A 22,554-nucleotide genomic window follows, 5' to 3' on the forward strand; every position below is an offset into this window, starting at 1 on the left:
GGGCCGAAATAAAGGGATGGGTTCTGACTAGTTATCTGCAGCATTAACATGTCCTTAAGGCACAGATTGCTCATGCTATTGTTTGTGGTTTAAGAATGTCTTGAGTGGTTTTCCACCCTGTGTGGGCCAGGTGTTCCTTCCCCTCATTCTGGGAAACCGACAACCTTCCAGCGTGGGCATCAAGGCCATCATGAGCATGTCACAGTGCTGCAGAAATTTTGTTCATGGCCAGTTTTGGGGCCAGTTTATGGCCAGATTTGGGGGGCCTGTTCCCAACAGTTTCCCTTTCAACTGGGGGCACTTGTCCTTCCAATGTCCTATTTCCTTACAGTAAGCACCCTGGTTATGTTGCAGGCATGGATGGCCAGACTGGGTATTTTTCTCGAGGTTCCCCCTCTCTGGCCCCTTTGGGGGATCCCTCTAATAGCTGCAGCTAGCAGGGCAGCGTTTCACCGGGTTTGGCATTTGCTGTCTCTGTGGTTCTGTCTGCAGTTTACCGCATCTCTATTCACAAACACTTGGTTGGCTATCTCCAGTAACTGTGAAGTATTGACGCCTGCAAACCCAGCCTGTTTCTGTAGTTTTCTTCTAAAGTCTTCTGCACTTGGACTAACTAAAGCCATGTTAATCATGTGCTGATTTTCAGCGCTATCAGGATCAAAGGGAGTATACGTACGATAGGCCTCACATAGTGTCTCATAGAATTGTGCTGGGCTCTCATCCTTTCCTTGAATGTCCTCAGAGACTTTGTTAACATTTGTGGCCTTCGAGCTCCCTTCTTTAACCCTTCCAGAAGGGCTTCCCTGTACCAGTTTAGCCTTTGCATACCCTGTCTTTCATTTGGGTCCCACTGGGGGTCTGTTCCTGCTAATTGGACCCTCATATATTCTTGGGGGTTTTGGTAATCAGCTGGAACATGTTCTTCCAGCCACTTAGTTGCTGCTTGGAGCACTCTCCTCCTTTCGTCTGTGTTAAAGAGGAACAGGAGCAACTGGTGGCCATCAGCCCAGGTGGGGTTGTGGGTCTGGATAATAGTTTGGAGCAAATCAATTAGAGCTTGTGGCTTTTCGGTATAGGATGGGGTGTTGTTCTTCCAGTTGAGGAGATTGGCAGAGGTGAAGGGCTGGTACACAAAAACATGCCTCTCTACCATATGCCCATTCTCATCTACTCCAGTATACACTGCTCTCTCAGGGGCATTTGTATCCCGGTCTTAGGTTGCAAATGAGCTGCCAAGGGAGGGGTCTCTCCCGAGGCTTCGCATCCTTTCTTTTTGACTCTGGGTGGCCTAGGGGTACGTAGGCCTGTGGAAGCTTGGGTGCAGTGGACTCAGGAGTGGGAAGCCTTCCTTACTGGTGAAAGCAGGGGGAGGGGCACTGGTGCCGTTTCTTGCCATGAATCCACTGATGTTGGGTCGGACAGGGTTTTAGGAGCTGACTTCCCTCTGCAGGTTTAGCGGGATTCTTCCTTGACTGTCTGTCCCTTTGCCACTAGTACGGCTAATGCCTGTCCTGGCAGCACTAGGACTGCTGCTGCCTGTCCTCTTAACCACTGTGGGGGATCTAAAATCAGCTGTAACCAAGTGTCTATGTATGGAAACTGGTCTGGGTGTCCTGGCTTACCAGTTATCTTGTGCCACACCTTTGAAACAAGGGACCTGTCTAGGCTTCCTTTTGATGGCCAACCCACTTCTAATGCTGGCCAGTCTATCTGGCACAAGGTTCTAAGTTTTCCTGAGGTCATAGTAACCCCATAATCTCCATTAAGTCCTTTTTTGAAATTCTTTAACATAGTTCCTGATGGAGTGGGCTTACTTTATCTCTCACCCATCTCCCCACCCTCCCCCAGACAAAAACAACGCTCATGCTACAAGAAGGGAAAAGGTAAAGGGGTTACTCACTTGCCTTGTCTGTCACTGGCTGCTTTCCTTGCAGGAATGTTAGATCCTCTTAGTTTAGGCAGGCTGGTACCAGATGCCAGCATGAACTGCCACTTAGCCATTTGAGGTATCCTACTGAACTGCAGCTTGGGGCTCAACACTCACTTTGGACGGTGACCACTGTCCATCCGGTGCCTGTCTGAAACACAAGCATTCACTCATTGTCACTCTCCTTTTTCTTTTTTTTTCCAAACAAGCCAAGCCAAATCGAAATCAAAACTGAGACCAAAGTGCCGATAAGGGCACACTGTGGGTGATCAGGCCACGCTTCCACTCAAATGGAGTGGGCAAGTTCCCAGGACCAGTCCTACTGTATTCCAGATGTCCAGACTCCAAGCGCCAGTTCCTTCCCGTCGTTCAGCCGCTGCATTGATCCTCCGCGGGGTCTTGCCATGCACCACTCTGACTGGGCGTTCCACTGGAGCAAATGCCTACCCAGGAGTGCTCTCACGATTCGCGTAAGCCTAAGCTAGCCAGAGTCCCCCGCAGGGATGCTCTGCTGGGCAGGCCTAAGCCGCCTAAGGCGCTGCCTCGACCGTCCATTAATCACCTCGATTCCTGGCCAGGGAACCAAGAAATGTAGCAGGACTAGCTGCAGACAAAACACCTCAGACACCGGGTTAGAGAAGGGAGAGGCTTTATTTGGCCAGAAGCGTCAGCAGACTTGCGTCTCAAGAACCGAGCTCCCTGAAAAAAAGTTCCTGGCCCTTTTAAGGGCTTACGACTCTAAGGGGGTCCACGTGCAAGGGTCGTGATAGATTGAGCAAATGATCCATAGGTAACACATGTGGTTAGAGTGGGGGCATTAATCTTTAACCTCAGGCCTGGTCAGTGGCGTCCGTTGGTTTTGCCACTGACTTCATTCCTATTGTTTTTCAGCTTTTACTTCCTCCTTCTCTTCAGAGACAGGAGACAGTAAGAGAAATGGCTTCTTTCCTCATACTGATCCAAATTACCTAGGATGGCTCCAAGTGGTAGATGGTACTAACAGCAAGCTGCAGATAAGTAGGCCCTACTTCCATGTGAGGTAATTAGATAGTTTTTGCTGAAATCTCAGGTAAAGGACATATTAGAGACCTAAGCATAGAATTGGAAGGAGCAAATTGCTGTCTGGTTCAGGCTTCTCAGACTATAAATAAGTCGCTATGATCTCTACCTCAGGATCTTGTTAAAATGCAGATTCTGGTGGTGGTGGCCCGGGGCTGTGGGGAGGGAAAATGAGGAGTTACTATTTAATGGGTACAGAATTTCAGTTTTGGAAGATGAAAGGAGTTCTAGAGATTTGTTGCATGACAAAAGTTACCTGACAGTTAAAGAGAGGAGCTGCTAAATGGGTCATGTATTTCTGAATGGGTTCCTGATCGTCCTGTGACCATGTTAAAATGTAGGGTAGAGGGAATAAACTACAGGGGTCCAAATTAAAGAGATGAGTTGAGGTGGATAAGGATAGCTTAATAACATGCAAGCTAATTTACTAAATTTCCATATAGGTTATTATTTTGGGCACAGGGTCTCACACCTGTAATCCCAACACTTTGGGAGGGCAAGGTGGGAGGTGAGGAGTTCGAGACCAGCCTGGCCAACATGACAAAACTCTATCTCTACAAAAAATACAAAAAGTAGCCAGGCGTGGTGACAAATGCCTGTAATCCCAGCTACTCGGGAGGCTGAGGCATGAGAATTGCTTGAACCCGGGAGGCAGAGGTCGCAGTGAGTTGAGATCATGCCACTGCACTCCAGTCTGGGCAATAGAGGGAGACTTTGTCTCAAAAAAAAAAAAAAAAAAGTGTTTTTGTATACCGTGTTTGAAATGCATCGTTGATAAAGGAAGAATATGTAAGGTAATTTTATGAGCCAAATCAATTATTAGACAGATACTTCCAGCTCAGAAAACTTTTGTCAGATGCATACATGAAAAACCTTCATAAGCACAAAGTACTCTATGTCTCCAAAATTTTAAAAACATTGACAGCAACTGGGTTGAAAGAGATCAAGTGTTCTAGCGTTTGTGGTGTACTTGCTGAAACTCTATTCAGTGTTCAGTGTTCTATCCCCTAAGCAAGCCAATATACCCCGGATTTGGTTTGGGAAATACACCACATTTACAGGAAACAGGAATTGTGTATTGCTAAAGAAGTTAAAAGCTCAATGAAAGTCTTGAATATAGTTACTGAAATAATCATGAATGTCTTCTTGGGGCCCAAATGCCAGGATGGGGCTGAACTCTCAATGATTGCCTTAACTTCAGCAGTGGGCTGCAGCCCAATAGAGGAGAGTGTCTAGCAAGTATTACTTTCTGACCCTTTAACATTTCTCCCGAATCTATTTGGGCTGTTGGCATTAGTAAGTACATATTTGCTTCTGGTAAACATGGTCCAAACACCTCCAACAGAAGTCTGTCTTCTCTTACTGCTTTTTCAAAGTCTGCAAGCGATATCTTGCCATCATTGTCATAACCTTAGAGATGAAGATGTTTCTTGATAAATACTAGTTTTCAATTTTGCATGGAAAATAGCTCTCTAGACTAAAAAAAATTACCAAATAAAAGTTCACACTTCTGTAGACACCCTACACACCTCAAAAATTGTTTATTTACAGAGGACACTTATTTTATTTGTATTATTCTAATAGGCATACTTGAGTTACCTTAGATATATAAAATATAGCCCTGTCCCTAAAACACTTACACTCTAATTGGAGAAATAAGATAAAAATTAGAGGAAGTCCATTATTATATGGCTACTTTCTGATAAAGTAAGTACAATAGGGCAATGATTTTCAAATTAATTTTTTTATAGAATTTATTCCACAAAGGATCTCTTACTTGGGAGCCCATCAGATAAAAAGGGTAACAGTGAAGTTGCTTTGCTAAGGAGCAAGGCACTGGAAGTTATGGAAGCAACAGTTCTGAAGAAGACTTGCAGACCACTGCTGAACCTTTAAGGATGGTTGGGATAGTTAGAGAGGTGTGAGAAGGAAATGCAGAAGAGTGGCCCACCCTAATTAAGACAGCAAATGGGTATAAATTAAGACAGACCTGCCTGGAGTGAAGCATTCATGACAGGGATTATGAGAGACTAAGTATGTTGCGCAGGAGTAGGGGGTGAGAGTAGCATGTGTAGAGATCATGAATGCCTTTAACTGCTTAATTGGATTGGTTTCAGCAGGTCCTTGTTTTTCACGTCTGGGCCTAATTACATCAGGGTTGCTGAGAGTTCAATCTAGAGAAAACCTGTAACATTATATTTCAAAGGAGAGGTCCCAATTAGACAAGAGAGAAATAAAGGGGATCTAAATCGGAAAGGAAGAAATCAAATTATCCTTGTTTGTAAATGATATAATCTTACATTTGGAAGAACCTAAAGACTACCCCAAAAAAACTATTAGAACTGACAAATTCAGCAACATTGCAGGATGCAAAATCAACATACTATTTCAACAGAGCAAAAGTCAGTAGCATTTCTATAAGCCAACAATCTGAAAAAGAAGAAAAGTAATCCCATTTACAATAACCATACATAAAATTAAATACCTAGGAATTAACCTAAGAAATGAAAGCCTTCTACAATGAAAACTATAAGGTACTAATGAAAGAAATTGAAGAAGACACCCCCGAAAATGGAAACAGATTCCATGTTCATAAATTGGAAGAATCAATATTGTTAAAATGTCCATACTATCCAAAGCAATCTACAGATTTAACGTAATCTCTATCAAAATACCAATGACATTCTTCACAGAAATAGAAAAAACAATCCTAAAATTTATATGGAATCACAAAAGACCCAGAATAACCAAAGCTATCCTGAGCAAAAAGAACAAAACTGGTGGAATCACGTTACCTAACTTCAAATTACACTACAGTGCTATAGTAACCAAAACAGCATGGTACTGGCATAAAAAGAGACACACAGAGCAATGGAACAGAATAAAGAACTCAGAAACAAATCCATACATCTACAGTGAACTCATTTTTGGCAAAGGTGCCAAGAACATACGTTAGGGAAAAGACAGTCTCTTCAGTAAAGGGTGATGGGAAAACTGGATATCCATATGCAGAAGAATGAAACTAGACCCCTACTTCTCACTGTATACAAAAATCAAGTCAAAATGGATTAAAGACATAAATGTAAAACCTCAAACTATGGAACTACTACAAGATAACATCAGAGAAACTCTGCAGGACATTGGTCTGGGCGAAGATTTCTCACAAGCACAGGCAACCAAAGCAAAAGTGAACAAATTGGATCATGCAAAGTTTAAAAACTTCTGCACAGCAAGAGAAACAATCAAAGTGAAGAGAAAACCTGTAGAATGGGAGATAATATTGATATTTGCAGACTATCCATCTGACAAGGAAGTAATAACCAGAATATAAAAGGAGTTCAAACAACTCTAAAGGAAAAAAATCTAACAATATGGTTTAAAAATGGGCAGAAGATCTGACATTTCTCAAAAGAAAATGTAGAAATGTCAAACAGGTATATGAAAAGGTACTCAACATCACTGATCATCAGAGAAATGGAAATCAAAACTACAATGAGATATCATCTCACCCCATTTAAAATGGCTTATATCGGCCGGGTGTGGGGGCTCACACCTGCAATCCTAGCACTTTGGGAGGCCAAGCACCTTGGAACACCTGAGGTCAGGAGTTCAAGACCAGCCTGACCAACATGGAGAAAATCGTCTCTACTAAAAATCCAAAATTAGCTGGGTGTGGTGGCAGGCACCTGTAATCCCAGCTACTTGTGAGACTGAGGCAGGAGAATCACTTGAATCCGGGAGGCTGAGGTTGCGGTGAGCCAAGATAGCGCCATTGCATTCCAGCCTGGGCAAGGAGAGTGAAATTCCGTCTCTAAAAAAAGAAAAAGAAAAAAGGCTTATATCCCAAAGTCAGACAATAACAAATGCTGCCAGGGATGTGACGAAAAGGGAACCTTCGTACACTGTAGGCAGGAATGTAAATTAGTACAACCACCATGGAGAACAGTTTGGAGGTTCCTCAAAACTGGACGTGGTAGCTCACATCTGTAGTTCCAGCAATTTAGGAGGCAGAGGCAGGAGGATTGCTTGAATCTAGGAGTTCAAGACCAGCCTGGACAACATAGTGAGATCCTGTCTCTAAAAAAAAAAGTTAAAAAAAATTAGCTGGGTATGGTGGCACACACCTGTAGTCCCAGCTGCTCTTAAGTCTGGGAAAGGAGGATTGCTTGAGCACAGGAGGTCAAGACTGCAGTGAGCTGTGATCATGCCACTGCACTCCAACTTAGGTGACAGAGTGAGACCATCTCTCAAAAAACTAAAAACAGAACTACCATATGATCCAGCAAGCCCACTGCTTGGTATATATCTAAAAGAAAAGAAATCAGGATATTGAAGAGATAGCTGCACTCCCATGCTTATTGCAGCACCACCCATAATAGCCAAGCCACTTAGGAAGCAACCTAAGTGTCTATCAACAGGTGAATGGATAAAAAAATGTGGCGGGGCGCAGTGGCTCACGCCTGTAATCCCAGCACTTTGGGAGGCCAAGGTGGGCAGATCACCTGAGGTCAGGAGTTTGAGACCAGTCTGGCTAACATGGTGAAACCCCGTCTCTACTAAAAATACAAAACTTAGCCGGGCATGGTGGCATGTGCCTGTAATCCCAGCTACTCGCAAGGCTGAGGCAGGAGAATTGCTTGAACCCAGGAGGCGGAGGTTGCAGTGAGCCAAGATTATGCCATTGCACTCCAGTCTGGGCAACAAGAACGAAACTCCATTTCAGAAAAAAAAAAAATTGGTACATATACACAATGGAGTACTATTCAGCCATAAAAAGGGATGAGATCCTGTCATTTGCAACAACATGGATGGAACTGTAGGTCATTTTGTTAAGTTAAATAAGCCAGACACAGAAAGACAAACTTCACATGTTCTCACTTACATGTGGGAGTTAAAATTAAAACAATTGAACTCATGGAAATAGAGAGTAGAATGGTTACCAGAGGCTGGAAAGGGTAATAGACGGGTGGGGGTGAGGTGGGGATGGTTAATATGTACAAAAATGGGAAGAACGAATAGGACTAGTATTTGATAGCACAACAGGGTGACTATAGTCAACAATTATTTCATTGTACATTTAAAAATAACTGAAAGAGACAGGTGCAGTGGTTCACGCCTGTAATCCCAACACTTTGGGAGGCTGAGATGGGCGGATCACTTGAGGTCAGAAGTTCGAGACCAGCCTGGCCACAATGGTGAAATGCCATCTCTACTAAAAATACAAAAATTAAGCTGGACACCTAATTTTTGGCACCTGTGATCCCAGCTACTAGGGAGGCTGAGGCAGGAGAATTGCTTGAACCCAGGAGGCAGAGGTTGCAGTGAGCTGAGATGGCACCATTGCACTCCAGCCTGGGCAACGGAGTGAGACTCTTTCTCAAAAAAACCCCTGAAAACCCAAAATATTAATAATAACTAAAAGAGTGTAATTGGATTGTTTGTAACACAAAGGATAAATGCTTGAGGGAATGGATATCCCGTTTACTATGATGTGATTATTATGCATTACATGCCTATATTAAAGTATCTCATGCGCCCCATAAATATAATCTACTATGTACCCACAAGAATTAAAAATTAAAAAAATATATTCATACAAAGAAAGAAGGGTGTGTGTGGTACTGGGAAACATACTGTCTCTCAAGAAGGAATCTACCCTCAGCCCTAACAGGCCTAGTGAGTGTATTTCCAAAAGAAGAGGATACTTTGGAGACTGCATTAGCTGGATCTGAGACTCCAAAACCTCCCACCATCTGTTTCTTTCCTGAACTCCAGAGTAATACAGGTGAACGGGCCTGGGCAGCCTTAGATTCACAAAACCTCACTGGTATCCAGCTTAGGATCAAAGAAAGAAAAGGTAGAAATCACCATGTTCACAGTAAAATAATTACCTTAGGCTTTTTTTTTTGAGACAGAGTCTCGCTCTGTTGCCCAGGCTGGAGTGCAATGGCATGATCTCAGCTCACTGCAACCTCCATTTCCTGGGTTCAAGTGATTCTCCTGTCTCAGCCTCCCGAGTAGCTGGGATGACAGGTGTGCACCACCACGCCTGGCTAATTTTTCTCTTTTGGATAGAGACGAGGGTTCACCATGTTGGCCAGGTCGGTCTTGAACTCCTGACCTCAAGAGATCTCCCTATCTCGGCCTCCCAAAGTGCTGGGGTGACAGGTGTGAGCCATTGCACTCGGCCAAGAATTACCTTAGATTTTATTGAGAGATGAATTATGCACCCCATTTTCTAGGGTGACCTTGGGTAAACCTTTCTGTATTTCAGTTTTCTCCTTTGCAAAATGGAGATAATAGTTTGTACTTCATAGTGATGGCAACAGTGGCCCATCTGGAGTGGCCACTACAAAGGTGTCAGCTGCAGCAGGGAGGTGTGACTGGGGCTGTGTGCTCTACGCAGCAGGCATGATCCCCACCCTCCTGAGCACAGCTGCAGCTGCCCAAGCCACAGCTGCGGACCCAGGCATCTCTGCCCTCTTGGGGGCCGGGAAGGCCCCCCTTCCCCCTCCAGGCTTGGAGGTGCCTGCTGACACTCTCCGACCTCTCCCTTCTCCCAGCGCCTACTCCACAGGCTTGGAAGCACCTGCTGCCACTTCCTGGCCTCTCCCTGCTCCGGCACCCACTCCAATCTTAGAGCAAAGTTGAGGCTGAGCCAGGGCACTATTGCAACCTGGCCAGGTGTGCGCACACTCAGGGCAGTGCTGACACATCAGCCCCCTGCTGACTTAGCCCCCTCCGGACTTTGGGCACTGACTAGCATTGGAGGGAGGCCAAGCGGGTGCTGAAGGCAGCTCAGCGCTGGCCTGCAGGCACTCCTTGGCCCAAACAACCTGGGCGCCATGAACAATGGCAGGAGGCAGACAGGCTCTGGGGTGGAAAGGGGTGGATTCTCAGTTAGGAAGAGAGAAGGAGAGAAGAGCTGCGGCCCTTCAGAGAGCCCAGACCTAGGAGCTCCGCAAGCGAGGGATGTGACACCCTGCTTGGGAATCTGTAGTTCCTGGCTTCTCCAAGCTTCTGGGCACCACCACATTCGCTGGTGCCAGCCGTGGAAGCTGCTTGCGGTATACCTGGTCCAGCTGCAGCCTCACAGGGAGCTAGCGCTTGTGCCGGCACCTGGAGCTGCCCACCCCACCGCAGCCAGTGTGCCTGTCTGTGTGCAGTGGCTGGACCCCGTGATCATTCACTCACACACCACACACCCTTTGCTGCTCTGTGCCTGACTCACCCTTGGCAGGCATGGGATTCAGGGTCAGTAGCACAAGCTAAGCACAACCCTGCCAGGCCGAGTGGATGGAATGAGTCCAGCGGGACTGAGCAAAATTTGGACAAAGGTGCCACTAGCCACAGAGGTTTCTGGCTGGCAAAGTGACACCCCAAGAATCCCATGACAATGAGGTTGTTTTGAGAATAAAATGAGTTCACGGCCAGGCGCGGTGGCTCGCACCTGTAATCCCAACACTTTGGGAGGCCGAGGTGGGAGGATCATGAGGTCAGGAGTTTGAGACCAGCCTGGACAACATGGTGAAACCTCGTCTCTACTAAAAATACAAAAATTAGCCGGGTGTGGTGGCGCATGTAATCCAAGCTATTCGGGAGACTGAGGCAGGAGTATCGCTTGAACTCAGGAAGCGGAGGCTGCAGTGAGCTGAGATTTCACCATTGCACTCCAGCCTGGGTGACAGAGTGAGACTCTGTCTCAAAAAAAAACATAAATAAAAATAAAATAAAATGAGTTCACACATTAAAGCTCCCTGAAGGGCCCTGCATTTAGAAAGCACTCTAGAGGGGTCAACTATTTATATTATTATGTTATTGTATTATAATGAATATGTAGATGGATTGGAGGAGTTAGGTCATAAAGACAAAATAGAGTAGCATCCAGTTGTACATGCATTGCATCTGGTCTCCCCCTAAACTAATGAGGTTTCACTGAGTAAAATTTTTAAAAATAGTAAAATAAGCATTCATTTTGTATAGTGATTCATTTAGTTGCCCAGCTATTCTATAAATATTTGTTGAGCACCGCTATCAGTCAGGCATTGTCTAGGCAATAGGTCCGAGAACAAACAAAAACCCCTGCACTCATAAAGGCTGCATTCATTATGGAAGAAAAGAAATCATTTCCTTAGCTCTATCTAACTATAATGAATTGCAGTTTTTCATTCTTACCTTTTTCTTCAGTGTTATATCTACCAATTCTTTAATTCCTTCATAGTCTCTTCTTCAGATGACTGTTGGTGTAGACTGTTCTTCAACATGTCAAATATTTGCTTTCGAGAAATGTAACCATCTCCATTCAAATAATAAACTTACAGACTTTTTAAAGCATAAGAAGTTTAAAGATTTGAATAACAGCAGTTCAAGTGTCATTAGTCTTCTCTTTAGTTATTTCAATTTATGATACTAAAAGACAAAAACAATTGATATTCCACACAATGACGAGTTTAATCTATTATACGGTAGAGAGATTTTAGAATAAAGCACTCTTTATATTTTTTCTATCAGATTAAATATTCCTTGGGATGTGAAAAGAAAAACGTAATTTCTGGATTTTTACATTGCAAGTTTAAAAAGGATATGAAGCTGTAATCAAGGAGCTTTGAGATGAAGTTTTTAAACCTTTGATCATACAATACATATATATACATACATGTATACGCATGTGTGTATCTATATCAATATTATGATTCTCTTCTTACATAAAGTGCAAAAACAAAGTACACACTTCACTATATTGCTGACAAAGAACGTTTTTGGATGTATTTGGATGGTGAATCAGTAATGTCCTTGGGGTCTGTTCATCTGCACTATCCAAAATTATCAAATAACCTCTCCCTGGAGAATGCTTTCCATGGGGTCTGTTCATCTGCACTATCCAAAATTATCAAATAACCTCTCCCTGGAGAATGCTTTCCATGACTTATAATCATGGAACTTAAGGTCATGCTTTCCATGATCTTTACAAGCACAAAGTTCACTCACTTATCCCACAAATGATCTTACTCAGGTCATTTGTGAATAAGGGAGTCCCACAGTGAAGGAGCTTTTGTAGGGTTTATAATCTAATTAAATGTTTTAGTAAAAGTAAGAATAAAACTCCAGATTATCAGATTAGTTGGGTCTTTCTGTTGAATTTCTTCAATCTATAGCATACATATGAATTTGCAATACAACCTGACTAGAAAGTAGTATTTTCTCAAAATTAACATATCTTTAAGTGTATATGAAACAGTTTTAGGAAGTGAGATTAGAGATGGAAAATTTTTTTCATAATGGGAGGCTGTTCAACCATGTACAGCTGCATTCAGTGTCAAGACCATTTTCACCAAATATTAGCATTACCACAAGAATTTACATTCTGAAAACAACTGCTCACTCCTCAGTGAGACTTTTGTATAAAATACTGCAGTGGAAACTACATTTATTTAATTATTTATTTATTATTTTTTGAGACAGAGTCTCACTCTGTCGCCCAGGCTGGAGTGCAGTGAAGTGATCCCAGCTCACTCCAACCTCTGCCTCCTGGGTTCAAGCAATTCTCCTGCCTCAGCCTCCCCAGTAGCTGGGATTACAGGTAAGCTCAACCACGCCTAGCTACTTTTTGTATTTTCAGTAGAGAGGGGGTTTCACCATGGTGGCAGGCTGGTCTGGAATTGCTGACCTCAAGTAATCCACCCACCTTGGCCTCCCAAAGTGCTGGGATTACAGAAGTGAGCCACTACGACCAGCTGGAAACTATATTGAAAAGTTATCTTATCTCATACAAAGTTAGAGTGGGAGAAAAAAAGTACAACACAGAGAAACTAAAAAATTCATAAATGTCAAAGAAAAGTCAAAGAATTTCCCCTCCATAACCCATGCACTGCCATGTGCAAGGCCTGTTTCCTGCCTCGGAGGCAGCCTCGGAAATGCAGTGTTGCCAGCTGATCAGAGTTGGCACAAGCCCTGACCCTTAGCTGTTGTTCTTAATGTGGGCCATAAGCCAAAGACCCATCCTGGTGGTGACATTTGTGCATTCCAGAACCAGTAAAGGAAATGTTTGGGGCTGGGGACTCTTCCATGACCTTACAATTGTGCCACCCATTTCATCTGCTTTTTTTTAAAGCTGTCATGATATAAAGAACACTGATTTTATGTTTTTAAACATTTAAGCATTCACTAAGTACAAAATTGTCTATATATTACCAAGCCAGTAATTACATACAGAAATCTTACACTTCAGCTTTTCTTCAAAAGTTCCTTGAAGAAACACTGATAATCCTTTAACCTACTCTTTTACTTTTATGTAGTTATCATTGTCTTTGTCAAATGCAAAAAACACTGAAATAAAAAGAATGTGTAATTGTATTGTAATTTAGTGTTATTTTGTAATTCAACAGTATGTTAAGTATGAATAGATAGAAAAATGTTTCTCCCAAATTGAGGGGGAAAATTTTTGGCACAGTCTCTTGAAATAATCAAAATTACAGGAAATGTGTTTTCTGCTGTATTCTTGAAGAAAGAAAAGAGACATTCTCCTCCATGAGCAATGATGAGTTTCATTTGTGATGTTTTATAGAGTTACTATGAGCCAAGAAGACACATAGTGGAGTTAATGGGATTATGTTTACTCTAAAAAAAAAAAAAAAAAGTGGCAAAAAATATGTTCTAAAGAGTTTGCACAATACCTAAAGGTAAATTACTAAAATAATACATTATTTTTAAAATTGGAAAATTTAGTATTATCCTATAAAAATAAGTTATTTACTCTTTTTGAGATGATGAATATGTTAATTATTTTGATTGTGGTGATGGTTTCATAGGTGTATACATGTGTTAAAACTTATCAAATTGTATATCTTGAAAATCTATTACTGGCTGGGTACGGTGGTTCAGGCCTATAATCCCAGCACTTCGGGAGGCCGAGGAGGGCGGATCACCTGAGGTCAGGAGTTCAAGACCAGCCTGGCCAACATGGTGAAACCCTGTCTCTACTAAAAGTACAAAAAATTAGCTGGGCGTGGTGGCAGGTGCCTGTAATCCCAGCTACTCCGGAGGCTGAGGCAGGAGAATCACTTGAACCCGAGAGGTGGAGTTTGCGTGAGCCGAGATCGTGCCACTGCACTCCAGCCTGGTCAACAGAGATGCCATCTCAAAAAAAAAAAAAAAAAAAAAAATTCTGTTACTAAAACTAACTGGATCACATTAAGTAATTTTTTTATTTTAAAGATATGGATCTTTGAGTTTTTCAATATGAGTCATTACCATTTTTTATACTGACTGATACATGTTCTTTATTTTTATGAGGAAAATGAAGCCATTTAGTAATTTACATGTCTACAGCATGTGAATCTAAAGACATCATGATTAAAAGCCACAAACTGCATATCTTTTTAAAAAATGTTACTGATCAGGCTGGATACGGTGGCTCACATCTGTAATTCCAGCACTTTGGAAGGCCAAGGCAGGTGTATCACTTGGGGTCAGGAGTTCAAGACCAGCCTGACCAACATGGCAAAATCCCGTCTCTATTAAAAACACAAAAATTAGCTGGACTTGGTGGCATGCCTGTAATACCAGATACTCTGGAGGTTGAGGCCTGAGAATCCCTTGAATCTGGGAGGTGGAGTTTACAGTAAGCTGAGATCGCACCACTGCACTGCAGCCTGGGCAACAGAGGGAGACTGTATCAAAATAAATAAATAAATAAATAAGATACTGCTAGCTTACTTAGCTCATTACTGGTTGTTCTCTCTCTCTCTTTTTTTTTTTTTGAGACAGAGTTTCGCTCATGTTACCCAGGCTTGAGTGCAATGGCACAATCTCGGCTCACTGCAACCTCTGCCGCCCAGGTTCAAGGGATTCTCCTGCCTCAGCGTGCACCACCACGCCTTGCTAATTTTTTGTATTTTTAGTAGAGACAGGGTTTCACCATGTTGGCTAAGCTAGTCTTGAACTCCCGACGTCAGGTGATCCACCCGCCTCAGCCTCCCAAAGTTCTGGGATTTCAGGTGTGAACCACCGTGCCTGGACCTACTGGTTATTTCTCAAAGCTATACACCTATGAAGTATGAAATTCTGAGTGAGTTTGTATTGAAAACTATCCTCATGATCAAACCAATTATGTTTATAGCACCATGCCTCGGGAATTATGCCTTTCTAGTTTGGAGTTAAAAAAATTCAGCCTGGGCATGATGGCTCACGCCTGTAATCCCAGCACTTTGGGAGGCAGAGGTGGGCAGATCACGAGGTCAGGAGTTTGAGACCAGCCTGGCCAACATAGTGAAACCCCGTCTCTACTAAAAATACAAAAGTTAGCTAGGTGTGGTGGTGCATGCCTGTAGTCCCAGCTACTCAGGATCTGAGTAGTTTGCTATTTCAGTTTGGGTCTTTTTAGTGTCTTATGACTTCTTACCCCTATTCATCAATATGTCATCAGCCATTCCTAATACATTCTGCAGGACCCCTCGAAATGTGTTACAATCTAGCCCAGTGTTATCAAATGTTCCATCAGCAATTCCCACCAAGCTGTGGAAAAGTCTTATGAGACACTCTAGCTCACTTTTTTTGGCTGTAAAATGAAAAGGCAAATCAATACAACTTAGATTTAATCAATGAGTGATTCAGTCCAATTAAGTATATCTTACTAAGCAGCTATTTTGTTCCTATGATGCTAGGTGTTCTGATAGAAAAAAATATATACAATATGGACTAGTTACTAAAGAGCTTACACAATTAATGTGGGCCTCACTTAAACATTTCCTGAGATGGTTCGCAGCTGCTAACTCATGTAAGATAACATTCACCACTATAGGCATGTGAAGAAAGAAAAATCAGTATGGGAAAGGAGTTGGGCCATTTTCCTGGGAGAACTAGACTGTGAGCTGAGCCTTGAAGGATGCATAGTATCTATGTAGGAAGAAATGTGTTGAGGGTGTTAAAGAGGAGGAAAATTCTAGGAAAAGAGGACAACATTAGTAAAAGGAAAGAGGCAGAATTTTAGGATTGAAATAGAACATGCCTTACTGGGAGCATAACGAGCATAGCAAGGAGTTGGTAAGAAGAGAATGGCAAGGTTGAAGAGGATAGGCTGATGGTGGAGGGCCTTCAATGCCTGGTCAGAGGATTAACATTTACTGTACAGAATCGGTGTCATTTTGGACCATCTGTATGAGAATTAACCCCTTCTCCACTGCCCCATGCTTGCAGTTTCCCAGAACTTGCCCCAAATCTGCTAAACCAGAATTGTTAACAGCAAGCCCAGGAATTAGCTTTTGAACAAGAGCACAACTTCTATGCCCTAGGAGTTGAGAATCTTTGGGTTAAGCCACTGAACATTTTGGAACAGGAGAGGGGCATAACAGTAAAAGTGGTTTAGGAAAATCCATTGAAGTAGGAAAGCTAGAAGCATGGAAGCCAGGCTTGGAGGCATAGGGTTTGGGATAGAAAGGTGGAAATATAGAAAGAAAGCGGGGGAGGGAGCCTGAGATGCTGCAGAAACTCAGGCTTTGTGACTGATCAGATCTGCAGTGTTCAAATGGAAATTTTTAAATATGCACATACCTGGTTCTCACTCCAGACTTAGTAAAATCCTGTTTTGAACAAGTGCACAAGTGTCTGACACACTGTCAGGACTGAGAACCAACAGGTGAGACTTCGTGGGCTGGGGATACAAGACTTAATAAGCCGCTGGATTCCACTTCTATTTCTTATGCTAGATGCTGAGAGACTTACACAAACCATACAGCTTCTACGCCTCACTACCCTCACCTACAACACTTAGGTTTTGTCCTGGATGATCTCTGAGACTCCTTCAGTCTCTAAAAGCATAAAGTGTCACCGGGCACGGTGGCTCATGCCTGTAATCCCAGCACTTTGGGAGACTGAGGTGGGCAGATCACCTGAGGTCAGGAGTTTGGGACCAGCCTGACCAACATGGAGAAACCCCATCTCTACTAAAAATACAAAATTAGCCAGGCGTGGTGGCGCATGCCTGTAATCTCAGCTACTCAGGAGGGTGAGGCAGGAGAATTGCTTGAACGGGGGAGGCAGAGGTTGTGGTGAGCCAAGATCGCATTATTGCACTCCAGCCTGGGCAACAAGAGTGAGAGTCTGTCTCCAAAAAAAAAAGGATTACACTTTATGCATTTTTTTTTTTTAAAACACAGGATCTTTCTCTGTCACCCAGGCTGGAGTACAGTGGTGTGATAATAGTTCATTGCAGTCCTGAACTCCTGGGCTCAAGAGACCCTCCTGCCTCAGCCTCTTGAGTAGCTGGGACTACAGGTGCACACCACCATGTCTGGCTAATTTTAATTTTAAAAAGTTTATTTCGACAGTTTTTGGGGTACATGTGGTTTTTAGCTACATGAATAAGTTCTTCAGTGGTGATTTCTGATATTTTGGTGCATTCATCACCTGAGCAGTGTCCATGGTACGCAGTATGTAGTCTTTTGTCCCTCACCCACCTCCCACCCTTCCCACAGAGTCCCTAAGGTCCATCGTATCATTCTTATGCCTTTGCATCCTCATAGCTTAGCTCCCACTTAAGAGAACATGCAATATTTGGTTTTCCATTCCTCAGTTACTTCATTTAGAAAAATGGCCTCCAGCTCCACCCAAGTTGCTCCATCTAAAGGCCATTAACTTTTAAATTTTTAGTAGAGATGAAGTCTCACTATGTTGGCCAGGCTGGTCTCCAACTCCTGGGCTCATGCAGTCCTCCTGCCTTGGCCTCCGAAAGTGCTGGGATTACAGGTGTGAGCCACTGTGCCAGGCCTGGCAGTAGATTCTTTCTTTCTTTTTTTTCCCTTTGAGATGGAGTCTCGCTCTGTCACGGCTGGAGGGCAGTGGCACGATCTCGGCTCACTGCAACCTCTGCCTCCTGGGTTCAAGCGATTCTACCATCTCAGCTTCCTGAGTAGCTGGAATTACAGGTGCCCACCACCATGCCCGGCTAATTTTTATATTTTTAATAGAGATAGAACTTCACCATGTTGGCCTGACTGGTCTCGAACTCCTGGCCTCATGTGATCCGCCTGCCTCAGCCTCCCAAAGGGCTAGGAGTACAGGTGTGAGCTGCTGTGCCTCGCCACCTGGTAGTAGATTCTTGAAACTACCTTATTAATGGTGAATCCTGATGAGGCAGTTTGTATTTTCCTAAAGATGATTATATCAATGTATCCCATTGAACATGCTCTTCTTACAGTGTGACTTTGAAACTCCTCTCTTAGAGAAACGGTGTCTATCTCTTCTCCCCTTAAAACTAGGGGGCTTTTTGTGACGGTTTTAACCAATAGAATATAGTGAAAATGAGGCTCTGTGATTTACAAGGCTAGGTCATAAAATGGATGCAGCTGCTTTGAGCATAAAAACTTGGAAAGTCTTGTTTGGAATATGAAGAAAAAGGAAGCTCAGGTGTAGATGTATTATATAGAATATAGTGTATTAATGCTTGCCTGAAAGAGACCCTGCTCCACTCTGGTAGAAAGTTATTATCTGAGTGGAAATGTTAGCACCAACAGTGGTGTGGAAATATTTGCACCAATAGTGGTGTGAAAATGGAAGCCCGAGAAAAGAGAGGTTGGAAGAATAAGAGTCAGGAGCTTCTCTGAGAGTCAAATGTTGACAAGTCATCCAACAAAGCAATCAAAGATTTTAGATACCATCTTCAGCAAGTAGTAAGCTAACTTTCCCTGAATTTCCCCAGTGTATCTCATGTTTCACTACATCTAAAGACCTTTCACATGTGGTCAAGAAACCATTGTAAGGCCAGGCACGGTGGTTCACGCCTGTAATCCCAGCACTCCTAGAGGCAGAGTTGCGCAGATTGCTTGAGCTAAGGAATTTGAGACGAGCCTGGGCAATACAACGAAACCTCATCTCTACAAAAAATACAAAAATTAGCTGAGTGTGGTGGCGCATACCTGTAGGCCCAAGCTACTTGGGAGGCTGAGGTGAAATGATGGCTTGAGTTAGGGAGGTTGAGGCTGCAGTGTGCTGTGTTTGTACTACTACTACAGTCCAGCCTGGGTGACAAAGTGAGACTCTGCCTCAAAAAGAAAAGGAGAAAAGAAACCATTGTAAATGATATTTGAGAAACCATGGGTCAGTAATGAGGATGGTGTTGAGATAATAGAAACTGACCCATTTTAGTATGGAATAATTTTAGATTTACATAAGAGATGCAAAGGTATTACAAAGAGTTCCTATATACTCTTCACCCAGTCTCTCCCTAATGCTAATGTCTTGCATAACCATGGTACATTTGTCAAAGCTAATGTATTAACATTGGTGCATTACTATTAACTATAGACTTTAATTGGATTTCCACAGTTTTTACACTAACAGTCTTTTTTTGATCTCAGAATTCAATTCAGGATACCATATTCGGTTGTCATGCCTCCTCCAACCTGTGACAGTTTTCAGTCTTTCCTTGCCTTTCACGAACCTGACAGTTTTGGATTTATTTTGTAGAATGGAATGGTCATTTTGTTTTCTTAATTTTTTTTTTTTTTTTTTTTTTTAAAGAGATGGAGTCTTGCTGTGTGTCCCAGGCTGGAGAGCAGTGCCGTGAACTCATTGCAGCCTCAAACTCCTGGGCTCAAAATATGCTCCTGCCTCAAAGCCTCTCCAGTAGTTAGGACTACAGGTGCATGCCATCACATCTGCGTGTTTGCCTGTTTTTCTCAAGATTAGATTGTGATCATGTGTTTTGGGGAATAAAACCACAGATGTAAAGTGCTGCTCTAATCACATGTAAAGGGAAACATGATCTCAACATGACATATCACCAGGGTTGTTAAGCTTGATCATTTGGTTAAGCTAGAGTCTGCCAGCGCTCTCCACAGTAGTTACTATTTTTCTTTCCATGATCTATTCTTTTGAAGCCATAGTCACCCAAGAAGGGAATTAAGCTCCACTCCCTGGGAAGTGGTATCTATACTCTTTATTTAGAAATCTTCCATAAGGAAGATTTTTCTTTTCCATTTATTATTATTAATTAGTATTGTCACATGCATTTATTTTATACCACTGGTTATACACTGCTATGGTCTGTTTAGGCCCCTCCCCGGCCTCCATCAAATTCAGGTTGAAATTTTAACCCCTAAGCTAATGGTATGAGGAGGTGTGGCCTTTGGGAGGCAGCGGCAGTTAGGTCTAGTGTTCTTATAAAGTAAGAGACCCCAGAGGGTTAGCTAGTCTCTTCCACTGTGGTGAGGACACAGCAAAGGAGTGCCATCCATGAGCCAGAAAGCAGGCCCTTCCTTACCAGACAGCAAATCGGCCTCGACCTTGGACTTCCCAGCCTCCAGAACTGTGAGAACTACATTTCTGTTGCTTATAAACAATCCAGTCTATGGTATTTTGTTACAGAAGCCCAAATAGACTAAGACGCCTATGAATACTATGTTACTTTGTTGCTCAAGCTGTTCCGGCCAACGGCCATTGGCCGTTGGCTCCTGTATCTTTTTAATATAGCCTCATCTTTTTGCTTTTTAAACATTTCTGTGAATCAAGATGTTCAGGCAGCATTAGAAGTCTGGTCAGTACTTACAGCTCTTGACAGTTTCACTGATGGATCCTACCAGTTTCTTCAGAGCTGTCTGGTCCATGTCCAGTGTGGCTTTAGCACACTCCAGAATTTCCAGATAGCCTAGCTTCAAGCCTGGGCATCCTGAGCTATCACTGTTTCCACAGTTCACTACTCCAATCCCAACATGGAATGTGACCATAGCAACATCCTGGCAACCAAACACAGAACGTTCTCAAGTAACTGGAAAAGTATGCAATAATGGTTGCTACCACTCCGAATACGGTAATTTCATTAAGGTTTCTGTGATCTAAAATTTTATTATTTTCTTTTTGAGACAGGGTCTTGCTCTGCCACGTTGCCTAGGATGCAGTGCAGTGGCGCCATCTCAGCTCAATGCAACTTCCATCTCCTGGGGCTCAAGCAATCCTCCCACCTCAGCCTCGTGAATATGTGGGATTACAGGCATGCACCACCACATCTGGCTTATCTTTTGCATTTTTTTAAGAGATGGGGTTTTGCCATGTTGCCTAGGCTGGTCTTGAATTCCTGGGCTCAAGCGATCCACCCACCTCCACCTCCCTAATTACTGGGATTACAGGCCTGAGGCACCATGCCTGGCCAATTTTTTTTAGACAGGGTCTTGCTGTGTCACATTGCCCAAGCTAAAGTGTAGTGGCACAATCATAGCTCACTGCAGCCTCGGCTTCCCAGGCTCAATCCATCCTCCACTTCAGCCACCCAAGTATGGGCTGCAGGCAGAAGTCATCACATCCAGCTAATGTGATTTAAAAATTTACAGCAATTCCAACATTTTTCTTCAGGGCTAAACACCACTTAAGTGGTATTTGGTATCATTTACACTCCTTCAGCATCAACAGAACAGTTGAAAACATATTTGAACACATAACAACTAAGTAAGATTATAAATACCTTATTCTTTAAGCTGAAGTAATTTCTCAGGCTTTCAGCAGCTCCTTCAAAGGTTACAACCTCCTCCAAACTCTAACCAAGCACCCTTTTATGATATCTAAACAAACGCTTCTATCTGGGAGTTTCTAGAAAAATGTAAAAACTCACTTTTACCCCTCCAACTTTGATTGGGTTGACTGGTAGGATAACATGGTGTGACTATGCCAAAGTTGACTAAAATGTCAACTGTTCTAACTTGATTGTAAAATCCTGGTAGAGAGAACAAATATGTCATCTATGTCTGCTGGCCTTCACTGTGGTAAGGCGAGAAAATGTATTAAAGTGATTTTTACAATTTAGGACACTAGATTCTTAATTTCAAATAAAATATAAAACCAAAATTTAAAATACGGCAGTCTGGGCGTGGTGGTTTATGCCTGTAATCTCAGCATTTTGGGAAAATGAGGTGGGAGGACTGCTTGAGCCCAGGAGTTTGAGACCAGCCTGCGCAACATAGGGAGATCCTGTCTCTACAAAAAAAAATTAGCTAGGTGTGGCGGTGCATGCCTGTCACAGATTCCAGTTACTGGGAAGGCTGAAGTGGGAGGCTGGCTTGAGCCTGGGAAGTCAAGGATGCAGTGACCTATGATTAAATACAGTTAGGGGGAAAAAGGTTTCTCAAAACTTTTCTTAAGCAAATAAATAAATGAGTATTCATAGACTTTAAGTTAAAAAGTGGCAATTTTTAAAAAAGTATGAACCCTGTCACTTAAGTCTGAAGAATAGCTGTTCTCACTTGGTTTCCATGAGTCCTGTCTATGGGTCTCCATGAAATGTCAGAAAATTAAGCAATAGGTTTTTAATACATCTTGATTGAAGGAATGTCAATCTGTATTCTAGTTAAAATAAATTCAGGACACTCTAATGGTATTTAAAACATCTAACTATACTAACGACAGCTAAAGGAATCCAAACAATTACAAAGAGGTAGCACAAGTATAAAGCCAATTTTTCTATCTGGAACATCCAGATTTACAGCAGCTATTCCAGTACCATTATCCTAGTAACATGCCTTCTATTTGTAAAAAATTGGTGTAAAGTTTGTCAAGAAAAAGGGTAGTTTGGAAGGAAGAGATGT

At 42.8% G+C, this 22,554-nt stretch overlaps 1 long non-coding RNA gene across 1 annotated transcript; it reads right to left on the reverse strand.

The window, feature by feature from the left end:
* Nucleotides 1-1,908: 1,908 nt before the first annotated feature.
* On the reverse strand, nucleotides 1,909-20,922 carry LOC117073055. The gene is made up of 3 exons (XR_004433085.1): nucleotides 20,529-20,922; nucleotides 11,162-11,395; nucleotides 1,909-2,078 (listed from the first exon to the last, which is right to left on the reverse strand). It is a non-coding gene; the product is annotated as an uncharacterized LOC117073055 (long non-coding RNA).
* Between the last annotated feature and the right edge of the window lie 1,632 nt (nucleotides 20,923-22,554).

Source organism: Trachypithecus francoisi, unplaced genomic scaffold (genome assembly GCF_009764315.1).
Source record: "Trachypithecus francoisi isolate TF-2019V2 unplaced genomic scaffold, Tfra_2.0 Lachesis_group4, whole genome shotgun sequence".
Classification (NCBI taxonomy): Eukaryota; Metazoa; Chordata; class Mammalia; order Primates; family Cercopithecidae; genus Trachypithecus; species Trachypithecus francoisi.